At 38.8% G+C, this 26,920-nt stretch overlaps 1 pseudogene; it reads right to left on the minus strand.

The window, feature by feature from the left end:
• Window positions 1-343: 343 nt before the first annotated feature.
• Window positions 344-14,904, minus strand: LOC103010600 (40S ribosomal protein S6-like; annotated as a pseudogene).
• Between the last annotated feature and the right edge of the window lie 12,016 nt (window positions 14,905-26,920).

Raw genomic sequence — 26,920 nt, forward strand, 5'->3', positions numbered from 1 at the left:
GATGTTGTTATTGCTGTGTGTTGGTTTGGGCTGGGCAGCTGACCCAGAAAAGAGAGACGGAAGAGGGTCCCAGGAGCAATACCTAAGAGGAGGCACGAGAACAGAGAAAAGTGAGAGAGACCCAGGAAAGCCAGAAGCACCATGGAAAGCAGGTTGAAGAAAGAATCCCTCTTTCTTTCTTTCTTTCTTTGACCCATTTGAACCCTGACTAGGACCCTTATGTGAGGGTACCCTTCCGGGAGCTAGAAATAACATTTTCAAAATCGTTTTGTGGTGAAATATATTCATAGATTTGTATCTCATTTAATCTTTTGTAATGTCTGATCTTGTTAATTTGTTACTCTTAGGAAATCATGTTTTTACTGGACTCAGAGGTAGAAGCCCGCAGCAGGTACAGCCTCTGTCTCTTGGCAGTCTGTTCCTGGCATTTTCCTTTGGCCTCGTTCATTCCCTTGGCCAAAAGTGTATCATATTCTGCAGACTCGTCCTTAGTTTGCTTAGTATGCAGTTTCTTCAGAGCGATACACTGATGTTTGTGTCGCAGGAAACGTGGAGTAACAGGACACTGAATCGTGAGCACTTTGGTCCTGGGTTTCTTACCTTCTTTGCTCAGGAGCTTCCTTACAATACACTAGTAGGCATCATCTTCAGAGAGACTGAAAATTTGCAATTCTGCTAGTTCTTTTGGGCCCCAGGTGACAAGCCGCAGTAGTATTAGTCCAGGAATATCCTTCTCCCTTTTAAAAAAAAAAAAAATAACCAAGTTGAGAACACTCAGACTGGCGTCTGCAATGCAACCGTGAACAGATTCGTGCTCCTCTCTCCAGTTCTCCTTGGTCTATAACAGGAATGCCCCTTACTCAGTGGCAGGCAAGCACAATCGTTTACTATGCATCATTATCCCATTTTATATACGAAAAACAGAAGCAGAAAGAGAGATTCATTCCATAAATATTAGGTACAAGATTTGAAACTATGTCTCTGCTGCCCCAGACCGTGCTTCTTCCCCTACATTTAACAGCTGCTCTTTAGATAAATATGCAGGGTTGGAACTAAGGCCTAAAACTCTGTTAAAACACTTCCCCAAATTCACACGGCTACTAAACAGCAAAGCTAGGATTGGAAACCAGTCTTTCTGACCCTAGGTCCTAAATTCTTAAGCACTTGGATGACTAGGATTTCTAAATCTTCTCATGTAGTTGGGTATCAATCTGGAGCTCAAATATATCCTGGGAAGGGGGTTACATAAATTTATAACTATTGAGGAAAGTAAAGGAAGAATTATTGATCTTCCCAATTAAAATGGATCCTGTTGGCATACATGGCTCCCAGTATGCAGGTATAGATTAGGGAAAGAACCAGGAGTCTCTGTGATCATTTCAGCCTGTGTGTGGGCACGGAGGACCTGGTACTCTGACAGAGACAGGGATACTGAGGTTAGGAGAAACATCTGGGTCTGATACCTGGTGAATGGACATAGGCAAGATCATCCCAATGCAGTGGAGTAGAGGATTCAGGGTCCAGTAAGATCAGAAACCAAGAATTAGAGTGAAAATAAAGCAAAAGTGATGACAGTAACCAAAGTTGGAGAGAATTATCTCTGTACTGTTTGGTAAACATTGTGTCTCCTACTTTGTGGGTGAAGAAATTGGGGTTGAGAAAATTTAGACACCTCGCCCAGTGTTAGAGTCAGAATGTGGCTGAACCAAGATTCAAACCCCAAAATGCCTGGCTCCTCAAGTAGAAAGATGAGGGCAAGGAGCTTTCAGGAGCAGGAGGGTTCAGGTTCATCTGGGCTATTAGGAAATTTACCAACACTCAGTGAAAGCAGAGGGCCAGTTGCCCTCAGCATGGCCTTACAGAGGAAGTGCTCAAAAGCCAGCATCCCACAACAGGCACATTCTGAGAGAGGAGAGAACACTTGTTTTTAAATAAAGCCATTTGAACCTCGTGCTGTGAAGACAGGAGAACAAAGCAGTAGATTCTTTACTATCTTGGGGGAAATGCTCAAATAAACTATTCAGGCAAAGGGAAGAAGGAAGAAAGGAAGGGAGAGAGGGGAAAAGGGAGGAAGAGAGGAAAGAAGGAAAGGGGGGAGCGGAAGAGAAAGAAGTGGGGGAGGTGAAAGGGAGAATGAAAGGGGAGAAATGAAGGCAGAAAGGAAGAGATGGAGGGAGAGAGAGAAAAGAAAGGATAGAGGAATAAAGGAATTAAAGGAAAAAAGAGACTTTTAAAAGACTTGGAATCTACCACAAATTAGAGCCCTCAGCAGTGAATCTATAGATAGCTGTCACTGAAGGTTATTTTTAGATAATGAAATTAAATACACCTTTTTATCTTCTGTGCCCCTGTAGATCAAGAGTTCTGGAGATCATGGTCCACAATACATATGCAATCTTGATAATTCTCCAAGGACTTAGAAAAATACTGTGCATACAGTGGGTGTTGAATAAATAAAAGGTTGACATTGATTGATAGTCTCTTCCCTAAAGGAAATTGATCTCCAATTCAAATCTCCAACATAACACTGAGCAAGGTTAATCTTCATATCCCCACAGATGGAGACTAATGGGATAGGCCTAAGTAGGCAGAAGTGCATCAGGAAACCAAATTGGGAAATGATAGCTATTGTCACCCAGGGAATTGCCAAAAGCGAATGTCACTCATGGCCCCCAGCTCCAATGTCTGAACATTTTTTATTCCCCATAGATATCAACAGACTGGTGAAAGAACACTTATACAAATGAAACACGCATATAAATAAAGTTTTAACAAATTCTTGAAAACTGACTTTAGCAAGTTGGTCACGAACAACTCTTAGTTATTCGCTTTTGAAAAATGGTAGCTGCTAAAATGTTGAAGGTAGGTGAAGGACAGTTCCTCCTCTTCATTCTCAAACTGAATCTCACACGAAATGCTGCCATATACACAGACAAGTATTTAAAAAACATACCTCAGCAAAGTGGCCCAGGACTTTGTAAACAAACATCCATTAGCAAGCTGACACTAAGTAGTTCATGCAACCCGCCCAGTAAATTTAAAGAAGTCCTAACTTTTGTCCTTTCAGGTGCTCCTCAATATCTTAGCCAGTCCACATATCTTAAACACCATTCATTTCACCAGTGAGAGCCCATTTCTAATATCCAGTTGCCAGTTTCTCCAGTAAGAATCTATGTCAAATATTCACTATGCTGGTTAGCAAAACTACCGGTGTGGATAAGCGATAAGGATAAAAAACATGCCTTTAATAGTTACCTCTGAAGTGTGGCCTTTGTTATTTAATGTTAGATAACCACCCATGAAGTGTGGATTCCTATTTATAACAACTGCCCCTTGGGTAGAAAAGTGAGCACATACATTTATATTATACTAGCGTTGTGTTGAGTATTTTAAAGTATATAACAAGCAACATAACATAAATGATAAACCATTTTTAATATTTTCCTTTTCTCTTTGAAAATAATGATTTTAATAATTGGCAAATGAAGTACATTCCAATATAGACCCTAAATATATTCAATATTCTCTTCTTGAACGTGAGAGAATATAAAAGCAAAATTGCCTATTATTTATATACACACAAGAAAACCCAGCCACTCCCAGATAATTTCATACCCTGCAATATGACCAATATCCTATGTTGAGCAGCAACTTTCATGCTTGCCTCTTCAGCTGAGAGAACGCACATCAGCTGGAGTCACTCTGCTTCCTAGTTTCTAGGTGTTTGGCTCAAACCCTGATTCCAAAGGCAACTCTGTTGTCCCACGTAAGACTGCAGTAAATACCAGGAGACGTTCAGTCTTAGGTCCCCTCAGGCTCTGGCAGGTACAAGAAGCTCCATGCCTGGACTCAGTGTAGTTCAGTTCCCAATATGTCCCAAACATTTTTCTCAGCATCTTGACCCTAATACGGAAATTAGCTCCTTTCAACTGATTTTCAGAATATGCACACCTGCCCTCTCTCCCTCCCTCACTCATTCACTCCCTTATTCAATGTCTTTACTAAAGGTTTGGCAAAGTTGAGGGCTTTATACCTCAAAATACAAAAATTCAAAATTTAACAGAAAACTACTTATTTTGGCTATTCTTCCACAGAGACTGAGGTCCCACATCTGGTTGCTTTCTCGTCCCTGCCACAGTGGCGTTATTGGTTTCATGACATAGTAGTTACATTATTTGGTAGAGCAGGGTTAGTTACTTTTCTTCAAAGTCTCTCTTCCCTCACCCCCCGTGCTTTCAAATTTTGCACCATTGGGTGATTTGATTTTTCCAGTAACACATTTCAGAATTGGGAGGAGCAAAAAATGGCATTATAGTCACCATAACGGCCATTTTAAAGCCGTATTATGTGTAAGAAAGAAATATCAGGAGCACTCAGATCATAGGACAATTACCTGGAAATTTTTTTTATTACTTTTTTGGCTGCGTTGGGTCTTTGTTGCTGTGTGCGGGCTTTCTCTAGTTGCGGCGAGAGGGGGCTACTCTTCGTTGCGGTGTGCAGGCTGCTCATGGCGGTGGCTTCTCGTTGCAGAGCATGAGCTCTAGGTGCGTGGGCTTCAGTAGTTGTGGTTCGCGGGCTGTAGAGCGCAGGCTCGGTAGCTATGGCGCAGGGGCTTAGTTGCTCTGTGGCATGTGGGATCTTCCTGGACCAGGGCTCGAACCCGTGTCCCCTGCATTGGCAGGTGGATTCTTAACCACTGCGCCACCAGGGAAAACCTTTTTTTTCTTTTTCTTTTGGCTAGAAATTTCTAATACAACTTTTCTAACTTTCATTCTGTGAATCATTAACACAAGAACTGTTAGCCAGCAAGGGTCATTTTTCCATTCTTCTCTTCTAATGGAACCATACATTATTATGTTTCCCACATCTAGTTTTATGATTTATAACCTTTCTTTAGTTTTCTACAGAAGAAAATATTGTTTTATTTCCTACATGAACGAGATCTTACTCTCCCAGAGACAACTTTTCTCATTCTATTTGACTCTCTGAAGATGAAACTCTCTGAAGATGAAAAACTGACCCTTTGAGATTATAAACATAATCCACGGATGTTTATATTCCCCCTGAGGTCTGAATTGTAAGGAGACAGAGAAAGAGGCTGACGTATTTATTCCGGATAAACTTCTCATGTTTGTTCCCTTTATTGTTATAAAAAGATAAATCTGGGCTCTATTTGCCTATTCAAATGCAAATTAGGGAAATGTGGGCCCTAGTGCCTTCTGATGCCTGAGTATGTGGAGATCAGAGAGCTTGAACTTAGGTAGCATGGGCAGGTATGTTTGCTTCCAGAGCAGTCCTGTCCAGGTGCCTGCGAGAAGTTTGGGGCGTGTGGGCTGCCAAGAACTGCACTTTTGTCCATGTAGAAATATATGTTTTGTGAAGGATAAGCAGCAGTGAAATAGCAAATCCATATGAGCAGTACTTCTCAAACTTTAATGTGGAAAGGAATTACCTGAGCTCTTACTAAGATACAGTTTCTGACTCAGCATGTCTAGGGTGGGGCTGAGATTCTTTCTAACCAGCTCTCTGGCAATGTCAATGCTACTTGTCCAAGTAGCAAGATGTTAGAGGGACTTCCCTGGTGGCGCAGTGGTTAGGAATCCGCCTGCCAGTGCAGGGGACACGGGTTCGAGCCCTGGTCCGGGATGATCCCACAGGCCGCGGAGCAACTAAGCCCATGCACCACAACTACCAAGCCTGTGCTCTAGAGCCCGTTGAGCCACAACTACTGAGACCATGTGCCACAACTACTGAAGCCCATGTGCCTAGAGCCCGTGCTCTGCAGCAAGAGAAGCCACTGCCATGAGAAGCCCGCGTACCGCAACGAAGAGTAGCCCCAGCTTGGCACAACTAGAGAAAGCCCGTGTGCAGCAACAAAGACCCAATGCAGCCAAAATTAAATAAATTAAAAAAAAAAAAAGATGTTAGAGACAGTGAAGTACTCATATGAACTCCAGAGGACATTCTAAATACAAGATTTGAATTTTATTTCAGTGGTACTAAGGACCTCATAAGTATATATTCTTTTAAATGTCTGAATAAAGTCATACTATTTTAAATTTCCTTTTTGTGGAAGTATTGGGCTGGCCAAAAAGTTCGTTCAGGTTTTTCCGTAAGATGTTACAGAAAAACCTGAACGAACTTTTTGGCCAGCCCAATAACTAGCATACATAATAAGTGAGTAGATTATGCTTCATGGGTTTTTCACAAAGCCATTTAACCACCATCCAGACCAAGAAAGAGAATATTACCAGCATCCCAGAAGCCTCCCCACACCCGTGTCTAAATCACTATTTTCCCCCTCCTCCTTCTCAAACCAACCTTACTCTTACAAGCAGAGATTAGTTTTATCTGCTGTAAACTTTACATAAACAAAATCGTGCAGTAAGTACTCTTTTGTTTCTAACTTTATTTACCATTATTTTTGTGATATTCATCTACATTATTATAGGCAGTTAGTTGTTTCTCATTCCTCTCTACCAGAGTCAACAAACTTTTTCTTTAAAGAGCCAGGTAGTAAATATTTTCAGCTTTGGCTGCCATATGGGCTCTGGTAAAACTACTCAACTCTGCTGCTGTAGCATGAAAGCAGCCCCAGATGATACACAGATGAATAGACCTGGCTCTATTCCAATTAAGCTTTATTTTCAAAAGCAAGCATAGGTCAGATTTGGCCTGTGGGTCATAGTTTACTGACCCCTACTCTGTTGCAGTCCATTGTAAGTATTTATTACAATTTATCTCTCCATTTTCTTCTTAACGAGTATACTAGTTTCTATTGCTGCTATAATAAATTATCACAAATTTAGCAGCTTAAAACAATACAAATTTATTATCTCCCAATTCTGTAGGCCAGAAGTCCAGGTGGGCTCAACTAGTTCCTTTCTTCCAGGTCCTATAAGGCTGAAATCAAAGTGTTGGCTGGCCTGGGATCTTATCCAGAGGTTCTGGGAAAGAAATTGCTTCCTATTCATTCTGGTGGTTGATAGAAGATTGTCCCTTTTAATTGTAGGACTGAGGTCCCTGTTTCCTTGCTGGCTGTCAACTGGAAGTTTCCTTTAGTTCTTCCAGGTCACTCTTTAGTCCTTGCACATGGCCCCCTCAATCTCAGAGCCAGCAACCACACATCAAATCCTTCTCACACTTGGAATATCTCTTCTAGAAGGTGCATTGTTTTACGTTCCACACTTAAATGTACAGTTTTCCTCAACTGATTTAGGATATGGTATAAGGGAGTGCTGAAGAATCATTCTTTTTTCCATGTGGCTATCCAATGACCCAGCACTATTTAGTGATAGTACTGCCCTTTCTCCACTGCTCTGTGGTGTCAAATTGTCATCAATCAGTGGCCATGTATATGTAAGTTTATGTTTGGACTACTTGTTCCATCGATCTGGTTCTCTATCCTTACACTGCTAATGATTATAGCTTTATTACAAGTGATATGGTAGTGTAAGTCTTGGCATTTTGTTCTTCAAGATCATGAGTCTGACTGAGTTTGATCTGAGACTGATTTTGATTGGCATGTGCTGCCTGGTAGGGAGTTTGTAAGGGTGGCCTCCATCTGCCTCTAACCACTGAAACTACCAATGCTAACTGTAAAGAACTAGGATTCACTGTATGAATTACTTGGCTATGGTCAGTTTGCTATGCATTGCTAGGTAATTTTGTACTTTATCCTAAAGGCAAAAGGAGGCAGTAAAACAACTTAAGCAAGCAATTAGAGTTTGTATTGCTTTTTAATAAAGAAGTTAGATGAGACCATGAGTTTCATGGTTAAATCTTGTTTTAAACAAATATAATAACAATCATAAAGAAGATGGGTGGTGAATCTGGAGTTTATTGAAGTGGTCAGAGCTAGAGATGACAGGGCCCTGAGACAGGCCTGTGACAATGGTTGTATAGAGAAAGTGGTAGATGTGAGAAAGATTTAATGGATGCTACTTGGAGATCAGTTACATCTAGGGTGTTGACTCCATTGATAAGGGACATAATACCTAGCAAGGCTACTGACAAAGAATTCTGGAAAAATTATGTATAAGGATAATGGGTTGAGTATTGCGCATGTTGAGATTAAGTTGCCTGCAACCTATCTAAATGGAAACATTTATCAGAGAGAAATAAGGGTTGGTGCTTGGCAGAGAAATCAAAGCTGGAAATAGATTTGGGGGAGTTTTCTGTATTTAGATGGTAATTGGAGCCATGATTGAATCAGACCATCCAGAGAATGTGTACAAAACAAGAATAAAAGAGTATTATGCATAGAATCTTGGTGATTGCACCATCTATAAGGCATACTAAAAAAGGGAAGGGGGGGGGAATGATTTGTTGTAAAAGTAGGAAGGGCATCAGAATAATCTTAGATCTACCTCATGTTACAACTAACTCTTCAACCACAGAATTATTTCCATCTCAAAATAATAGAGACACAGATGTAGAGAACAAACCTATGGACACCAAGGGGAGAAAGCGGGGGGTAGGGGTGGTGGTGGTGGGATGAACTGGGAGATTGGGATTGACATATATACACTAATATGTATAAAATAGATAACTAATAAGAACCTGCTGTATAAAAAATAAATGAAATTCAAAATATATATATATATTGCACAGAAAAATATTGATCTTATCTTTGTCCTTTTCTGTGAGAATCCATCAAAATAGTGTTTTCTATAGTTGAAGCATTAACTATAATGTTAATCAAATTATATTACTATATCAGAGATTAAACTGAGGAAGTCATTCAGAAATAATAATTTTCATGATGCAGCGAGGTAGCCTCATTTTAATTAAAAACAAGTAATGACAGAGAAGTGGAAGGGAAAAAGTCTCAGCTGGAATCAAGTGCTTAGGATTACAAAGAATAAAGGAAATTTTCCTTGGAGCATGGAGATGGTTAAGGTGAGGTGATTAAAATGAGAGGAATTTGATGTATCCCTATCTTCAATCCAGGGTTCTATTTGCATGCACTGGTTAGACATTGGATATGTCCAGCTTCTGATGATGAGGCTGAGAGTTCCTAGTCATGTCTCTGAAGTTCCTAGCAGGGCCCATACAATGAGATACCTGAAATGTGGATAATAGTGAAAAGTAAGGCATGCTGGGACAGGAAAGCCACTCTCCCAGGCCAGCTGTCCTCAACCTGTGAAGAGTCTGTTGCCCTCGGGGCTCTTGAACACAACAACCAAAGGCCATTGGTTCATAGGTTCCATGTTCATTTCATCCAGTAAAGGAGTTGCTTCATCCACAGGGCAGCAAAACAATATAAAATTAGAGGAGGGAATCAAATCAATAGTCAGTCCAGCAGGAGACAGTGTGTGTTCTCATTTGAACTGTTAGCAGGTGCACTGGGTGAATACAGATAAGTTGATAAATGGCTGATTCGATAGACTGGTAGCAAACACATGCTTTGCCAGAGATGACTTTTTAAGTCACCATACATCAAACAGACAGTGTCAGCCTTTGAGGATAAACCTGTGAAGCCTTGTTGTGCTCTTTGAACTACCTCTGAGACCGGAGACTGAAAAGGGGCTTGAGTATTCCTCTGAATCCACTGGGAGGATTGAAAGCTTCAAAGAGGAGAGCCATCATATCCAAGGGGAAATATACTGATTGAAGGAACCAGTGTGAAATAGTCTTTAATAATTACCAGAAAGCTGGAATCGACTAGTGTTTTGCTGAGCTATATTTTATCTTTATTGGATTAACTGTGACACAGTAGGTTATGTCAAAGGGAATCTGCATGAATATTAAAAGTAAATGTGGTGTGAATAATAGATAACTTACATTAGATGCACCAGCATGCAGTAATTTTTATTCACCTACATAATTAGATTAAAACAAATCTGCTGACTAAAATACATTGTCTTACTATAATCTGGTTTGAAAACATCCAAAAGTTATGGCCATAAGGATGTTTGCTGGTATTTTACATATAAATACATAATTCACCCTAAGAAATGTTTTCCAAAAGGCTCCTGGTAGTTAACAAGAGTAGGTGATTGTGAACATCAATATCCTTACTGGTCTAGTAAGAAATGCCCTTAAGGTCCAATTAAGACTCCTACAATGTTGATACCAGAATAAAACAACCAACATGCAAGTTTTATGTTCACCTCTGGGAAATGGGCTGTATTTCTCTTTTGGGCTGGGAAAACTGGCATTAAGATTTTTCTGGTAGATCTCAATCCTCCTGGTCTTCACACTGGTATCTTCTCATCTCCCACCCTCATCTGCCCAGATACCGTTTGCCATTGCTGAAGAAATTCAGCTAGAATCTGTTGTAACAGGAGGTGGGTTACAACACTATCTAATTTCACCCAACTCTGGATGCTGGGGACTCCCTCATCCACCTCTCTCTGCTCCTTGTGGCTTCTGAATATCCTGGGCTATTGAAAAAGAGAGTGTCCATGTAGGGACGTTTGAATGTGGCTCAGCAAAGTCTATGGGAGGCGTGGGCATCACTTCTGTGGGATGATGCACAGGCAATATGCTGGCAGATACAGGCAGAAGGCCCTCCCCAGAGGGCCGTGTGGCTCATCAGGCAGGTGACAAGTGGGGTTTACTCTCATGTTGATGAATGGGCTGCCGGTCCTAGCTGGTTCCTTACAGCTCTGTGGCACTGGCACGAGATGATGTTGGGCTCTTTCTGCTGATCCTGCTTTCCTCCGTATGACGCTCAGGTGCCACTTCCCTCCCTCATCCAGCTCCTCTTCCCCTTTCTCAGTCCAGCGCACCTTGGCTTAAGGTGGCCACATTCCCTGATTTGCCTGGGTCGTGTCCTGGCTTGCTCATTTGGTGCAAGCATAATGAATAATAATGCCCCTTTTCATTCTCAACAGTAACCCATTTGGACATTAAGTTATGTGGTCACCCTAGTCTCGTCCAGTCTTGCTGGGGAGGTCATTGTCTGAGGCCCCCAGTCTTCTCTTGCAATCTGTTGTTACAGCACAAACTTGATTCCTTGCCTCCTTCAGGGCATTGTGCTTGGGTGCTTAAAAACCTCTTTTTATCTCCACAAAATCAGCTCCTGCAAACAAAAAGTTTGGCTGTGCAAGTAGGTTTCTGGGGCTGGCTTCACAAGCTTATTTTGAAGTCCAAGATGGAACATTAACTGCTTTGTTTCCTCTTTATATTCCTGCCACTCTAATTCTCCTTGAGGCAATGTAGATGGCTGATGACTGAAAGTGTCATATACAGAAAAGTCCAGAAAAGAAACCCCAAGGGTTTATATGAAAAGTTATTTTCTCACCATTCTCCCACTTCCAAGTCCCCAGTTGCAACTTGCAATCTCAAGATATTCTTGTCACACCTTCTGTGCCTGGTGTAAGTTTTGTGGAAAAAATAATAATCGCTATTAATTATTGAGTGTGTACTAGCATCCAGCACACAGGTTACCTCATGCACTTGCAACAATCCCCTAAGGAGGCTATTATGCTCATTATCCCATTTAACAGAGAAGTTAACTCACCTGAACAAGGCTATACAGCTCGTAAGTGGTTGAGCCAGAGGTTAAGCCTGGGCAATTTGACTCCAGAACTCAGGCACTTAAAACAAAAAGCACTCCTAACGATACAAAGCTTGCAGATCTATAACTGGGCAGATTAATTAAAATACAGTATAAACTTCTGTTCCTAAGAAAGAGGAGGGTATGGTAAATGCTGTCAGAAACCCGTTTTCAATTGTGTAGTTTCCCCCAAATGACCCCCAAATCCTCCCAATAGCAGCTTCCAAAGGGACCTTTGCAGATCTTCTTCTGACAGGATGGGCCAAAAGTCTTCCCCCAAGAATTGCTCTCTTCTCATAATTATTCACATCTGTGTGCCTTTCAGCTCAGAGACAAGTTCCCTGCACGGAAAGGGTCAATGGAGGCGCTGTTTGGTTAAAAGCAACAGCAAGTCCCTCCCTCCAAAGGCAGGGTGTCAGTGTATAACGTGGCACCTGAGCTCCACCTACTGTGCTTCTTGAGGTTGCTCTAAACACCAGAGCCCAGCTGGCCCAGAACCGAGACCCGCTCAGCTCCCAGGTGCCTGCAGTCAGCTCTGAGGACCCTACTCCCTAAACAGCCATCAGAGAGGCTGCCAAGATCACACAGGCTGCATTCTCCCGCAGCTTCTCACAGGAAGTGAGAGACGAAGGGAATCATGACAGAGGTAGAATCTGCAAATGTACCTAGATGCATGTATTTAAAAGGATGACTAATAACAGATGAATATGGTCTAGAAATCTAATTCACCATGTATATGTGTCAGAGCAGAAATCATTTAAGCTAGTCTGTCATGAGAGTTGATACAGTACATAAAGAGAATAACTAGCCGTTATAAATGTAGAGTGCTTTGGGATTGTCAAAGCAATCACCCTGAAATTACCCCAGCGATACCTAATCTCCATTATATAGTCAATATGCGCGTGGACCTATATTGATAAGATGGAATTAATCTCTCAAACGCAAGGCTGTTTTTACCCTGTTTGAGTTAGGTGTTTTTCAGTGATGGATGAGGTCAAACCACGACCGGCAGAATTTGTCAGAATTAACACAGGTGTTCCTACGTGTGGTGTTTGGGTTGTGATTCTCATTTGTGGCTTTTATTGTTCCCTTCTCAACATTCCACCACAGTGGCAGATGTTTCCTGAGTGTGCACCCCTTGTATTGCTTTACATCCCTTTGCAGAATGATACTGGGTCAGGGCCTCTCATGAGGCAACAGCTAGTGAATCTGTTATAAATTTTTTTCCCTTGATCAATGTAATGTATGCACGTAGTAGGAAATCAAATAGAAGAGACTGGCTTGTAAAATACAGCAAGAGTCTATCACCTCACAGCTTCCCACTGCACTCTGCAAGGGCAGTAACGTTTATTTCTGTTTCTAGGTTTTTTGAGCATTAGACATGGGTCTGAATAATTTGTTTTTAGGGCTAATTTTTGATGTACAAACTTTACATCAATTTAACTTCCTGATATGATTGAAAAGGGTACTCTTTAATATGATCTTCCACACCCTCTTTCCCTTCTCTCAATTTTTAATGGTTATCTCACAATTTTTTAGTGCTGCTAATAGTTACTTTTGAAACTGCAAATGAAATTTGTAGCCCCTGATTTCATGTTCTGTACATTTTTGAAAACGTGGATTGAATCCCCAAAGTTGTAAAATAAGAATTTTTAGTGCATGTGTCCTTCCCACTCCCTCACCGCATCCTTCCACCTCCCAGTCTTTTTTAAACATTTAACTGCAGCTCTTATTTTGACTACAAGCTGATTTCACAAGTTTACAGCCACTTGTAAATATACAAATATTGCTCATCGTGAAGTCAAAGTGCATGCTAGAGTTAAATTTCATTGTCTGCACTTCCTATAACATCACACCTCCCTCCATCATTTGAATCACAATGATCCTAGTATCAAAGTCACTGGTGAAATATCTCCTTTCTTTCCCTCTAACAGTAAATCAAAACCATGCCATATTTTGGGTTGTTTTATATTTGGGCTATGAGTGGACTTTTTTCCTGTCATTTCTTATTGCCTTTCTCTTTTTTATAGTTGAGAGAAATATATCTCTTCATTATGTGCCAAATGTTTTGCAGGCTCTCATTCTTTTACTTGATATACATCCCTATCTTTTGAAGATCGTTTACTTGGCTCCCACTAACCCCATGTTCTAATTTGGACTTGCTGCTTTGTATACCAACTACTTTAGCTACTGTCTTAGTATTTCCTTTTATTGGATTCATGATTTCAAGTTCCTTCCTTTGGGTGCTAGAGTATATCCTCAAGTAATCTTCTTAGATATGGTGAATACGAAGTAAACTTTCCTGAGTTCTTGCATGTTTGGAATGCTTGGTTTTGCTCAGAATGTGACTCATTGTGGGTTGGGGTTCTTTTGCTCATTTGTGTTTTGGGGTTTTTCTATTCATGCTGCTTATTGGTTACTGGACTCCATAGCTTTGGGACTTTTTGTCCTCTTATTTCTTTAATACTTTCCTCTATATTCTCTCTGCTTTCTCTCTGGATATCCTATTAGAGGCTTGAACTCCTGGACTGATCCTCCACATCTTTTATTATTCCCACAGTATTTTCTTTCTCTTTGTCTTTTTACTCTACATTCTGGAATCTTCCAATTTTCCTGTTAAATGTGTTATTATAGCAATCATGTTTCAATTTACAAGAGTATTGTGTCTTCTCTTATTGTTCATTTCTTAGCAACCTGTTCATGTTTTATAGCTGACATCCCATTTTGACTCTCTGAGAATCCCAATCACATTTTTTTCAAGTTTTTTTTTTTAATTGAAATGTTTATTGAGATAACTGGGATTCATATGCAGTTATAAAATACACAGAAATCCCAAGCATACTTTACCCAGTTTCCACTCCCCCCCCCCAAATTTGCAAAACTGCAGTATAATATCACAGTCAGGATATTGACAATACACTCATCTTATTCAGATTTGCCCGGTTTTGACTGGACTCATATATGTGTGTATGTGTATTTAGTTCTATCATTTGTGAAGGTTTGTGTATTCTTTACCACAGTCAAGGTACTAAGCAGTTCTATCACCACAAGGATCCTTCATGTTGCCTTTTTATAACCTCCCACCTCCCTCGCAGCTCCCTTCATCTCTACTTGACAACCATTCATCTGTTCTCTATTTCAATAATTTTGTCACTTCAAAATGCTATATAAATTAAATAATATATTATGTAACTTTTTGGGATTTGCATTTTTCACTCAGCATGAATTACCTGGAAATTCATCCAAGTTGTTATGTGTATTGATATTTTGTTCTTTTTTATTTTTGAGTAGTATTCCATGATGTGCATGTAACACAGTTTAACCACTTACCAGCTAAAGGACATCTGCGATGTTTCCAGTTTTTGGCTATTATGAGTCAAACTGCTATGAACGTTCATGTACAGGTTTTGTGTGAACATGTATAAATACCCAAGAGTGCAATTTTTGGGTCATATGGCAGATGCATATTTAGTTTCATAAGGAACTACTGCCACTATTGCAAAGTAGCTGTGCCGTTGAACATTACCACCAATAATGTACAAGTGATCTGGTTTTCTCTATATCTTCACCAGCATTCTAGGTTATCACTACTTTCTTATTTTAGCCTCTCTGATAGGTGTGTAGTGATATCTCATTGTACTTTTAATTTGCATTTCCTTCATGGCTAATGATGAATATCTTTTCATGTACTTATTTACTATCTGTATATTCATGTCAGTGAAGTGTCTCTACATATCTTTTGCCCATTTTCTCACTGGGTTCTTTGGGTTTTTTGGGGTGGGAGTTCTTTATATATTCTAGATATTAGTTCTTTATTGGATATGTGGTTTGCAAAAATTTCCCCCAGTCTGTAGTTTGCCTTTCCAGCCTCTTTACGTGGGCTATTGCAGAGCAAAAGTTTTAAGTTTTAATGAAGTTGAATTTATGGTTTTCCTTTTCCCTCCCTTTTTTCATGCTTTTGCTGTCAAGTGTAAGAAATTTCTGCCTATCCCTAGATCCCAAAGATTATTACCTATGTTTTCGTTTTCTAAAAGTTTTATAGACTTACATTTTACAATAAGTCTATGATTTTGAGTTAATTTTTGTAAAAGATATGAGGTTTTAGTCGAGGTTTAATTTGTTGTCTATGAATGTCCAGTTGCTCCAGTACCATTTGTTGAAAAGGCCATCCTTCCTTTAGTGAATTGCTTTTGGTTCTTTGCCAAAATCAATTGGGCATATTTGTGTGGGTCTATTTCCGGGTGCTCTTTTCTGTTCCATTGATCCAGGTGTCTATCCCTTTGTCAATACCATGCTCTCTTGGTTAGGTAGCTATATATAGCAAGACTTAATATGTGATAGAGTGACTCCGCCCACTTTTTCCTTCTTTGTCAAGGTCGTTTTAGCTATCCTGGGGCTTGTGCCTTTCCATATAAATTTTAGAACAAGCTTGTCTATGTATATAGAAACCCTAGCTGGGATTTTTATATAAATTGCATTAAACTGAGATTAATTTGAGGAAAATTGACATCTTTACTATGTCAAGTCTTCCAATTCATGAACACTGCATGTCTCTCCATTTATTTAGGTCTTCCCTGATTTCTTTTACCAGGATTTTGTAATTTTCAGCATACAGATCCTATATGTGTTTTGTTACATGTATACCTAAATATTTTAATTTCTTTGCAGTGATTGTAAATTGTATTGTCCTTTTCATTTAGGTTTCTATATGCTCATTGTAGTATATAGAAATAGGATTGATCTTGGTACATGTTGATCTTGTATACTGTGACCTTGGTGAACTTATTTATTAGTTCTAGGTGTTCTTTTATAGATTCTTTGAAATTTTACATATAGACTATCATGTCATCTGCAAAAAGAGACAATTTTATCTCTTTCTTTCCAACCTAAATGCCTTTTACTTTATTTTCTTGCTTCATTTCAGTAGCTAGAACTTCCAGTACTATGTTGAATAAGAGTGGTAAGAAAGAACATCCTTGCCTTATTCTTTATCTTAGAAGGCAAGCATTCTATCTCTCGTCCTGATATTAACTGTAGGTTTTTTGGTAGATGCTCTTTATCAAGCTGAGGTAATTTCCCTCTATTCCTAACTTGCTGAAATTTTTATATCATTAACATGTTTTGAATTTTGTTAAATGTTTTTTTTCTGCCTTAACTGAGATGATCATATACATTTTCTTATTTAGCTTGTTGATATGGTAGATTACATTGATTAATTTTTGAATGTTAAATCAGACTTGCATACCTGGAATATATCCAACTTGGTCATGGTGCATAATTCTTTTTATATATAGTTAGATTCAACTTGCTAATAAGTTGTTGAGGATATTTGCATCTCAGTTCAGAAGAGATATCGGTCTGTCGGTCTATATTGGTCTTCAGTCATATTTTTTTTAAGTTCTATTCTGTTACCTGTAAATTTTCTGTTTTATAACTACTTATTTATTTTTGTCTTTCCTCTTCCATGCTTCAGGATTTCTTAAATGTCTAGTGATTCTTAATTTTCCATTCATTAAAGTATGGGTATCAGGAAGCCAGTGAGAAGTTCCCTGTAGGTAGGTGGGGCTCCTCTACTTCACTTTACAATGTACAGGCAGAGAGCGAGTCATCAGTACACAAAATATTATTAAAAACTTTCTCAAGGACAGAAGGCTATTGAAAAACTCAAAAACAAAGCAGAGCAGAGATGCTCGCCCTAGACTACACACAAGGAGATCTGCTTGCTGATTAGAAGGAAGATGATAGCAGCAGCAAAAACCCTGAGAGGTATAAGCTACAACAAGTGAAATGGAAAGGACAGGTGAGAAGTGGTAATGAACACACAGGATTATTTCAAGTTCTGTATTTGGAATTGTCCAATTATTCTACCTCTTTCCTTGTTGTCTTCTGGGGTTTTTTGGTTTTATTGACAGATAAGGTCTTTTCTAAGTAAGTTGAAAATATGATTGGCAGAAGTTAGGGCCACTATCTTAGTACCAGGGCTCAAGAAAAAAAAATCTTGCTTCATTCCAGATTTTGTAGATATCGAGATAATAAATGATTGTCTCCTAGATCAGCGGTCTCTAACCTTTTAGGCACCAGGGACCGGTTTTGTGAAAGACAATTTTTCCACGGACGGAGTGATGGTTCAGGCGGTAATGTGAGCGATGGGGAGCAGCAGATGAAGCTTCGTTCGCTCGCTCGCCCGCCGGCCACTTACCTCCTGCTGTGCGGCCCGGTTCTCAACAGGCTGCAGACCAGTACGGGTCCATGGCCCGGGGAGTTGGGGACCCCTGTCCTAGATTATACACTCATGTTTTCAGGTTGTTATTCTGAATCAAAATCTAGTAGAATATGTTATAAAATTTATTTTAGGAAATATGAATCAACCCCAGTGCTTGAAGAGAATGGTAGAACTTTTATCCAGTTTTTCTCTTTATAGAAAGAGTAAGAAACATCCCTCTGATTTTGAAAACACTAACCAATTGGTAAAACTCTTCCACTTCCTCATCTATAAAGAACATGATACTTAAAACTTTAGCTTTAATCTAGGACATGAAGTCCCCCCCACCCTTCTCACCTTTGTGAATCTAGTTCCATAAGGCTGGGTACTGCCTGGGATAGACAGCTAGGGCAATCCAAGCTTCAGCCAAAGGTAGAATGGGAACTCAGGTGAGGAATGTAATGAAACTTGAAAAAAGCCAGCTACAAGGTTATCAAGCACCAAAACCCTCATCCCTCAGGTAGGTTCACAGGGCAGGCAGGAGACAAAGATGCAATGCCTTTTTTTAGATGAAAAGTTTCTCTACGGCCAAGCAAAACCCTGTAATGGCTCTGGGTATGTTTCAAAGAGCAGTGCTCTCGGAGATTAGAAGGGGGTCCTCAGATGTCATCACTATCATTGCTGACAGATAATCTGATTGAGTACTTCCAATGGCAGGAAAGTCAGTACAGTAGGAGATTGCTCATATTACCAGAAAATGTCTTCCATAAATAGTTCAACACATATAACTCCCTAAAATAAAAGTGGCTGTGTGCCTTGGTTTGCCCAGAGCAATTCTAGGTTTTACCTACCATCCCGATACGACTATTAAGTGTGTACCCTTTCATTCTCAAAAGTCTCCTGGTCATCTACCTACAATTGCTATATTTTAGTTCTAGTTTCGTCCCTGAAACTACAAGAGGTTCTCCATATATGAAGATAATCAGTACTCAAAAAAGAAGACCACTTAGAGGAAATCCACTTAAAGTGGAAACCAAAATCTCATGGTGAAAAGTGAAAAAAGTGTTTTGATTGGGCCAGCACTTTGAAAATGAAACTTAAAAGTATAGAAAAAAGTGTATTTATCTTATACCTCTAATAAAATTTAGCTGAGAATTGTATCTATAAGCTAGAATTAGTTTTTCTCAAGAGGTAAAAAAAATGTTTAGAGATATGAAATATTGATAGAATGTTTATAATGTCATATCTTTTACAATATTACTATAATTTTTATAAACATACATACTCATTTTCAAGGGTTTCTCTTAATCCTTTATCATACTAATTTTTCTTGTTTGAAGTACCAATAGAGCCATCTTTGCAAACTTACCTTCTTTACTCTTCATTTGGACAGCCATGTTTTTCAATGACTTTGAATGGACTCTAGTAGTTCTCCAAAATCACTTTCATCAACTCTATGAAATCCTGCATGGTCTGCAAGATAATTTGCAGTTTCCCCATGCAGTAAATTTACATTGATTTCCACTGTATTATTAACAATTTATCAACATCAGACAGTGTGGGAAAATAAAAATATTTTGATGTGATAGGTATGGTTATACATCCATATGGAGCAGTAAAGGTGTTTTATATCTGTGCTTTTAAAATGGTGGGAACTTGATTAATTAAGATTCAGATGTGTGTTCTGTCTCTAACAAAAACAATGATATTAAATACCATTTTGAACATTAACTATATATTAGGCTCTGTGTTAGGCAGTGTGGATACAGAACTGAATATATATTCCTTGATGTCAGCAAACAACTTAAAAAGCAAAAAAATGAATTAAAAGACAAAGATCTAGATAAGCAAAATGCAATGGGATCTACAGGTTAATCAGAAATGTCCTAGTAGGTGGGATATTTGTCAAATGAGTAGAGTTGGTCATGCAAAAATGTGGGTGGGGAAGGAAGCACCAGGCAGAGAGAGCAAATGACCTGTGTGAAGTTTTTCAAAGATGAAAATAGCAGGGCACTTTCTGAAAACTGTATTGAAATTTTTTCAAAAATGGACGGAGCATTGCATGCAAAGGAACAGTGCCAAGGAATGGCACTAGTGAGGGTGTCAAGACCAGACACTGATTGACCCAGTAAGTGCAACAGAATAAAACCAAGCTATTGTGGCTGAAATTCAACTGAGAAGAATTGCATTGAAAATAATTAAGAAGGAGCAGCCCACCCAATCAGGATCACCCTAATCACCCTAATTACCAACCCTAAACTGAGACACGTTCTTAAAATCCTCTAACCCAGTGTTTTTTCTTGGTATATATTATGCTGCTTTCATACTAGTAATATGTTGGCTTAACAAAAAAGAGCTTTTGTGGGTATAAATTCATGCAAAACAAGACAGATAGACATATACAGATAGACAAAAAAGGTAGACAGAAAGATAGTCATTTTTTTTGCACACAAAAGATTTCCAAATACTCCATTTTGTATTTCTTTATTTTCTAACACCTGCAGAGTGCATTCATAGTCTTTGATTATTTCCAAATCTTTTTTAAAATAAATATTTATTGAGAACCTACTAATTTCTATGAACTATGCTAGGTTGGGAATACTAAGATGAATATGATAAGCTCCCCTTTCTACTGAAAGCCTTTTTAAAAATTTTTATTGAAATATAGTTGATATACAATGTTGTGTTAGTTTCAGATGTACAGCAAAGTGATTCAGTTATACATATATATGTATATATATTCTTGTTTGACATTCTCTTCCATTATAGGTTATTAAAAGATATTGATTATAGTTTCCTGTGCTATATAGTAGGTCCTTATTGGTAATCTATTTTATATATATAGTAGTGTGTATATTTTAATCCCAAACTCCTAATTTATCTCTCCTCCCCTGCTTTGATAACCATAAGTTTCTTTTCTATGTCTGTGGGTCTATTTCTGTTTTGTAAATAAGTTCATTTGTATCATTTTTTTACATTCCACATATAAGCGATATCATATGATATTTGTCTTTGTCTCACTTACTTTACTCAGTATGATAATCTCTAGGTCCATCCATGTTGCTGCAAATGGCATTATTTCATTCTTTTTTATGGCTGAGTAATATTCCATTGTATATACATACCATGTCTTCTTTATCCATTCATCTGTCGATGGACATTTAGGTTGTTTACATGTCTCGGCTATTGTAAATAGTGCTGCAGTGAACATTAGGGTGCCTGTATCTTTTCAGGTTATTGTTTTTCTGGATATATTACAGGAGTGGGATTGCAGGATCATATGGTAGCTCTGTTTTTACTTTCTTGAGGAACCTCCATACTGTTCTCCATAGTGGCTATACCAATTTACATTCCAACCAACAGCGTAGGAGGGTTCCCTTTCCTCCACATCCTCTCCAGCATTTATTATTTGTAGACTTTTAAAATTTTTTATTTTATATTATAGCTGATTAACAATGTTGTGTTAGTTTCAGGTGTACACCAATTTCATTCAGTTATACATATACATGTGTCTATTCTTTTTCAAATTCTTTTCCCATTGAGGTTATTATAGAATACTGAGCAGAGTTCCCTGTGCTATATAGTAGGTCCTTGCTGGTTATCTATTTTAAATATAGCAGTGTGTACATGTCAATCCCAAACTCCCAATCTATCTCTCCCTCTCATTCTTCCCCCCTAGTAACCATAAGTTTGTTCTCTAAGTCTGTGACTCTGTTTCTGTTTTGTGAATAAGTTGATTTATATCTTTTTTTTTAGATTCCATATGTAAGTCATATCATATGGAATTTGTCTTTTTTGTCTTTCTGACTTACTTCACTTAATATGATAATCTCTAGTTGCATCCATGATGCTGCAAAAGGCATTATTTCATTCTTCTTTATGGCTGAGTAATATTCCATTGTATATATGGGCCACATCTTCTTTATCCATTCATCTGTCAATCGATATTTAGGTTGCTTCCATGTCTTGGCTATTGTAAACAGCACTGCAATGAACATTGGGGTGCATGTATCCTTTTGAACCATGTTTTTCTCTGGATATATGCCCAGGAGTGGGATTGCTGGAACATATGGTAGCTGTATTTTCAGTTTTTTAAGGAAGCTCCATACTGTTTTCCACAGTGGTTATACCAACTTACATTCCCACCAACAGTGTAGGAGGGTTCCATTTTCTCCACACCCTCTCCATCATTTGTTATTTGTAGACTTTTTAATGATGGCCATTCTGACTGGTGTGAGGTGGTACTACATTGTAGTTGTTTTTTTTTTTTAATTTGACTAAACTTTACTTTGTTTTCATCCATTTTTTTTAAACATCTTTATTGAAGTATAATTGCCTTACAATGGTGTGTTAGCTTCTGCTTTATAACAAAGTGAATCAGTTATACATATACAATATGTTCCCATTTCTCTTCCCTCTTGCATCTCCCTCCCTCCCACCCTCCCCATCCCACCCCTCTAGGTGGTCACAAAGCACCGAGCTGATCTCCCTGTGCTATGCGGCTGCTTCCCACTAGTTATCTGTTTTACATTTGGTAGTGTATATATGTCCATGACACTCTCTTACCCTGTCACATCTCACCCCACCCCCTCCCGATATCCTCAAGTCCATTCTCTAGTAGGTCTGTGTCTTTATTCCCGTCTTGCCACTAGGTTCTTCATGGCCTTTTTTTTTTTTCCCTTAGATTCCGTATATATGTGTTAGCATACTGTATTTGTTTTTCTCTTTCTGACTTACTTCACTCTGTATGACAGACTCTAACTCCATCCACCTCATTACAAATACCTCCATTTCATTTCTTTTTATGGCTGAGTAATATTCCATTGTATATATGTACCACATCTTCTTTATCCATTCATCTGTCGATGGACATTTAGGTTGCTTCCATGTCCTGGCTATTGTAAATAGAGCTGCAATGAACATTTTGGTACATGACTCTTTTTGACCTATGGTTTTCTCAGGGTATATGCCCAGTAGTGGGATTGCTGGGTTGTATGGTAGTTCTATTTGTAGTTTTTTAAGGAACCTCCATACAGTTCTCCATAGTGGCTATATCAATTTACATTCCCACCAACAGTGCAAGAGTGTTCCCTTTCCTCCACACCCTCTCCAGCATTTATTGTTTCTAGATTTTTTGCTGATGGCCATTCTGACCGGTGTGAGATGATATCTCATTGTAGTTTTGATTTGCATTTCTCTAATGATTAATGATGTTGAGCATTCTTTCATGTGTCTGTAGGCCATCTGTATATCTTCTTTGGAGAAATGTCTATTTAGGTCTTCTGCCCATTTTTGGATTGGGTTGTTCGTTTTTTTGTTATTGAGCTGCATGAGCTGCTTGTAAATCTTGGAGATTAATCCTTTGTCAGTTGCTTCATTTGCAAATATTTTCTCCCATTCTGAGGGTTGTCTTTTCGTCTTGTTTATGGTTTCCTTTGCTGTGCAAAAGCTTTTAAGTTTCATTAGGTCCCATTTGTTTATTTGTGTTCTTATTTCCATTTCTCTGGGAGCTGGGTCACAAAGAATCTTGCTGTGATGTATGTCATAGAGTGTTCTGCCTATGTTTTCCTCTAAGAGTTTGATAGTGTCTGCCCTTACACTTAGGTCTTTAATCCATTTTGAGTTTATTTTTGTGCATGGTGTCAGGGAGTGTTCTAATTTCATACTTTTACATGTACCTGTCCAATTTTCCCAGCACCACTTATTGAAGAGGCTGTCTTTTCTCCACTGTATATGCTTGCCTCCTTTATCAAAGATAAGGTGACCATATGTGTGTGGGTTTATCTCTGGGCTTTCTATCCTGTTCCATTGATCTATATTTCTGTTTTTGTGCCAGTACCAAACTGTCTTGATTACTGAAGCTTTGTAATATAGCCTGAAGTCAGGGAGCCTGATTCCCCCAGCTCCATTTTTCGTTCTCAAGATTGCTTTGGCTATTCGGGGTCTTTTGTGTTTCCATACAAATTGTGAAATTTTTTGTTCTAGTTCTGTGAAAAATGCCAGTGGTAGTTTGATAGGGATTGCATTGAATCTGTAGATTGCTTTGGGTAGTAGAGTCATTTTCACAATGTTGATTCTTCCAATCCAGGAACATGGTATATCTCTCCATCTATTTGTATCATCTTTAATTTCTTTCATCAGTGTCTTATAAGTTTCTGCATACAGGTCTTTTGTCTCCTTAGGTAGGTTTATTCCTAGATATTTTATTCTTTTTGTTGCAATGGTAAACGGGAGTGTTTTCTTAATTTCACTTTCAGATTTTTCATCATTAGTGTATAGAAATGCAAGAGATTTCTGTGCATTAATTTTGTATCCTGCTACTTTACCAAATTCATTGATTAGCTCTAGGAGTTTTCTGGTAGCATCTTTAGGATTCTCTATGTATAGTATCATGTCATCTGCAAATAGTGAGAGCTTTACTTCTTCTTTTCCGATTTGGATTCCTTTTATTTCTTTGTCTTCTCTGATTGCTGTGGCTAGGACTTCCAGAACTATGTTGAATAATAGTGGTGAGAGTGGGCAACCTTGTCTAGTTCCTGATCTTAGTGGAAATGGTTTCAGTTTTTCACCATTGAGGACAATGTTGGCTGTGGGTTTGTCATATATGGCCTTTATTATGTTGAGGAAAGTTCCCTCTATGCCTACTTTCTGCAGGGCTTTTATCATAAATGGGTGTTGAGTTTTGTCGAAAGCTTTCTCTGCATCTATTGAGATGATCATATGGTTTTTCTCCTTCAATTTGTTAATATGGTGTATCACGTTGATTGATTTGCGTATGTTGAAGAATCCTTGCATTCCTGGGATAAACCCCACTTGATCATGGTGTATGATCCTTTTAATGTGCTGTTAGATTCTGTTTGCTAGTATTTTGTTGAGGAGTTTTGCATCTTTGTTCATCAGTGATATTGGCCTGTAGTTTTCTTTCTTTGTGACATCTTTTTTTTTTTTTTTTTAATTTTATTTATTATTTATTTATTTATTTATTTATTTATTTATTTTTGGCTGTGCTGGGTCTTCGGTTCGTGCGAGGGCTTTCTCTAGTTGCGGCAAGTGGGGGCCACTCTTCATCGCGGTGCGGGGACCGCTCTTCATCGCGGTGCGCGGGCCTTTCACTATCGCGGCCCCTCCCGTTGCGGGGCACAGGCTCCAGACGCGCAGGCTCAGCAGCTGTGGCTCACGGGCCCAGCTGCTCCGTGGCATGTGGGATCTTCCCAGACCAGGGCTCGAACCCGTGTCTCCTGCATTAGCAGGCAGATTCTCAACCACTGCGCCACCAGGGAAGCCCTCTTTGTGACATCTTTGTCTGGTTTTGGTATCAGGGTGATGGTGGCCTCGTAGAATGAGTTTGGGAGTGTTCCTCCCTCTGCAATATTTTGGAAGAGTTTGAGAAGGATAGGTGTTAGCTCTTCTCTAAATGTTTGGTAGAATTCACCTGTGAAGCCATCTGGTCCTGGGCTTTTGTTTGTTGGAAGGTTTTTAATCACAGTTTCAATTTCAGTGCTTGTGATTGGTCTGTTCATATTTTCTATTTCTTCCTGGTTCAGTCTCAGCAGTTTGTGCATTTCTAAGAATCTGTTCATTTCTTCCAGGTTGTCCAGTTTATTGGCATAGAGTTGCTTGTAGTAATCTCTCATGATCTTTTGTATTTCTGCAGTGTCAGTGGTTACTTCTCCTTTTTCATTTCTAATTCTATTGATCTGAGTCTTCTCCCTTTTTCTCTTGATGAGTCTGGCTAATGGTTTATCAATTTTGTTTATCTTCTCAAAGAACCAGCTTTTAGTTTCATTGATTTTTGCTATTGTTTCCTTCATTTCTTTTTCATTTATTTCTGACCTGATCTTTATAATTTCTTTCCTTCTGCTGGCTTTGGGGTTTTTTTGTTCTTCTTTCTCTAATTGCTTTAGGTGCAAGGTTAGGTTGTTTATTCGAGATGTTGCCTGTTTCTTGAGGTAGGCTTGTATTGCTATAAACTTCCCTCTTAGCACTGCTTTTGCTGCGTCCCATAGGTTTTGGGTCGTCGTATCTCCATTGTCATTTGTTTCTAGGTATTTTTTGATTTCCCCTTTGATTTCTTCAGTAATCACTTCGTTATTAAGTAATGTATTGTGTAGCCTCCATGTGTTTGTATTTTTTACAGATCTTTTCCTGTAATTGACATCTAGTCTCATAGCGTTGTGGTCGGAAAAGATACTTGATACGATTTCAATTTTCTTAAATTTACCAAGGCTTGATTTGTGACCCAAGATATGATCTATCCTGGAGAATGTTCCATGAGCACTTGAGAAAAATGTGTATTCTGTTGTTTTTGGGTGGAATGTCCTATAAATATCAGTTAAGTCCATCTTGTTTAATGTATCATTTAAAGCTTGTGTTTCCTTATTTATTTTCATTTTGGATGATCTGTCCATTGGTGAAAGTGGGGTGTTAAAGTCCCCTACTATGATTGTGTTGCTGTCGATTTCCCCTTTTATGGCTGTTAGTATTTGCCTTATGTATTGAGGTGCTCCTATGTTGGGTGCATAAATATTTACAATTGTTATACCTTCCTCTTGGATCGATCCCTTGTTATATAGTGTCCTTCTTTGTCTCTTGTAATAGTCTTTATTTTAAAGTCTATTTTGTCTGATATGAGAATTGCTACTCCAGCTTTCTGTTGATTTCCATTTGTATGGAATATCTTTTTCCATCCCCTCACTTTCAGTCTGTATGTGTCTCTAGGTCTGAAGTGGGTCTCTTGTAGACAGCATATATATGGGTCTTGTTTTTGTATCCATTCAGCCAGCCTGTGTCTTTTGGTGGGAGCATTTAATCCATTTACATTCAAGGTAATTATCGATATGTATGTTCCTATTCCCATTTTCTTAAATGTTTTTGGTTTGTTATTGTAGGTGTTTTCCTTCTCTTGTGTTTCTTGCCTAGAGAAGTTCCTTTAGCATTTGTTGTAAAGCTGGTTTGGTGGTGCTGAACTCTCTCAGCTTTTGCTTGTCTGTAAAGGTTTTAATTTCTCCATTGAATCTGAATGAGATCCTTGCTGGGTAGAGTAATCTTGGTTGTAGGTTTTTCTCCTTCATCACTTTAAGTATATCCTGCCACTCCCTTCTGGCTTGCAGAGTTTCTGCTGAAAGATCAGATGTTAACCTTATGGGGATTCCCTTGTGTGTTATTTGTTGTTTTTCCCTTGCTGCCTTTAATATGTTTTCCTTATATTTATT

The sequence above is a fragment of the Balaenoptera acutorostrata genome, chromosome 6 (genome assembly GCF_949987535.1).
Source record: "Balaenoptera acutorostrata chromosome 6, mBalAcu1.1, whole genome shotgun sequence".
In the NCBI taxonomy this organism is placed as follows: Eukaryota; Metazoa; Chordata; class Mammalia; order Artiodactyla; family Balaenopteridae; genus Balaenoptera; species Balaenoptera acutorostrata.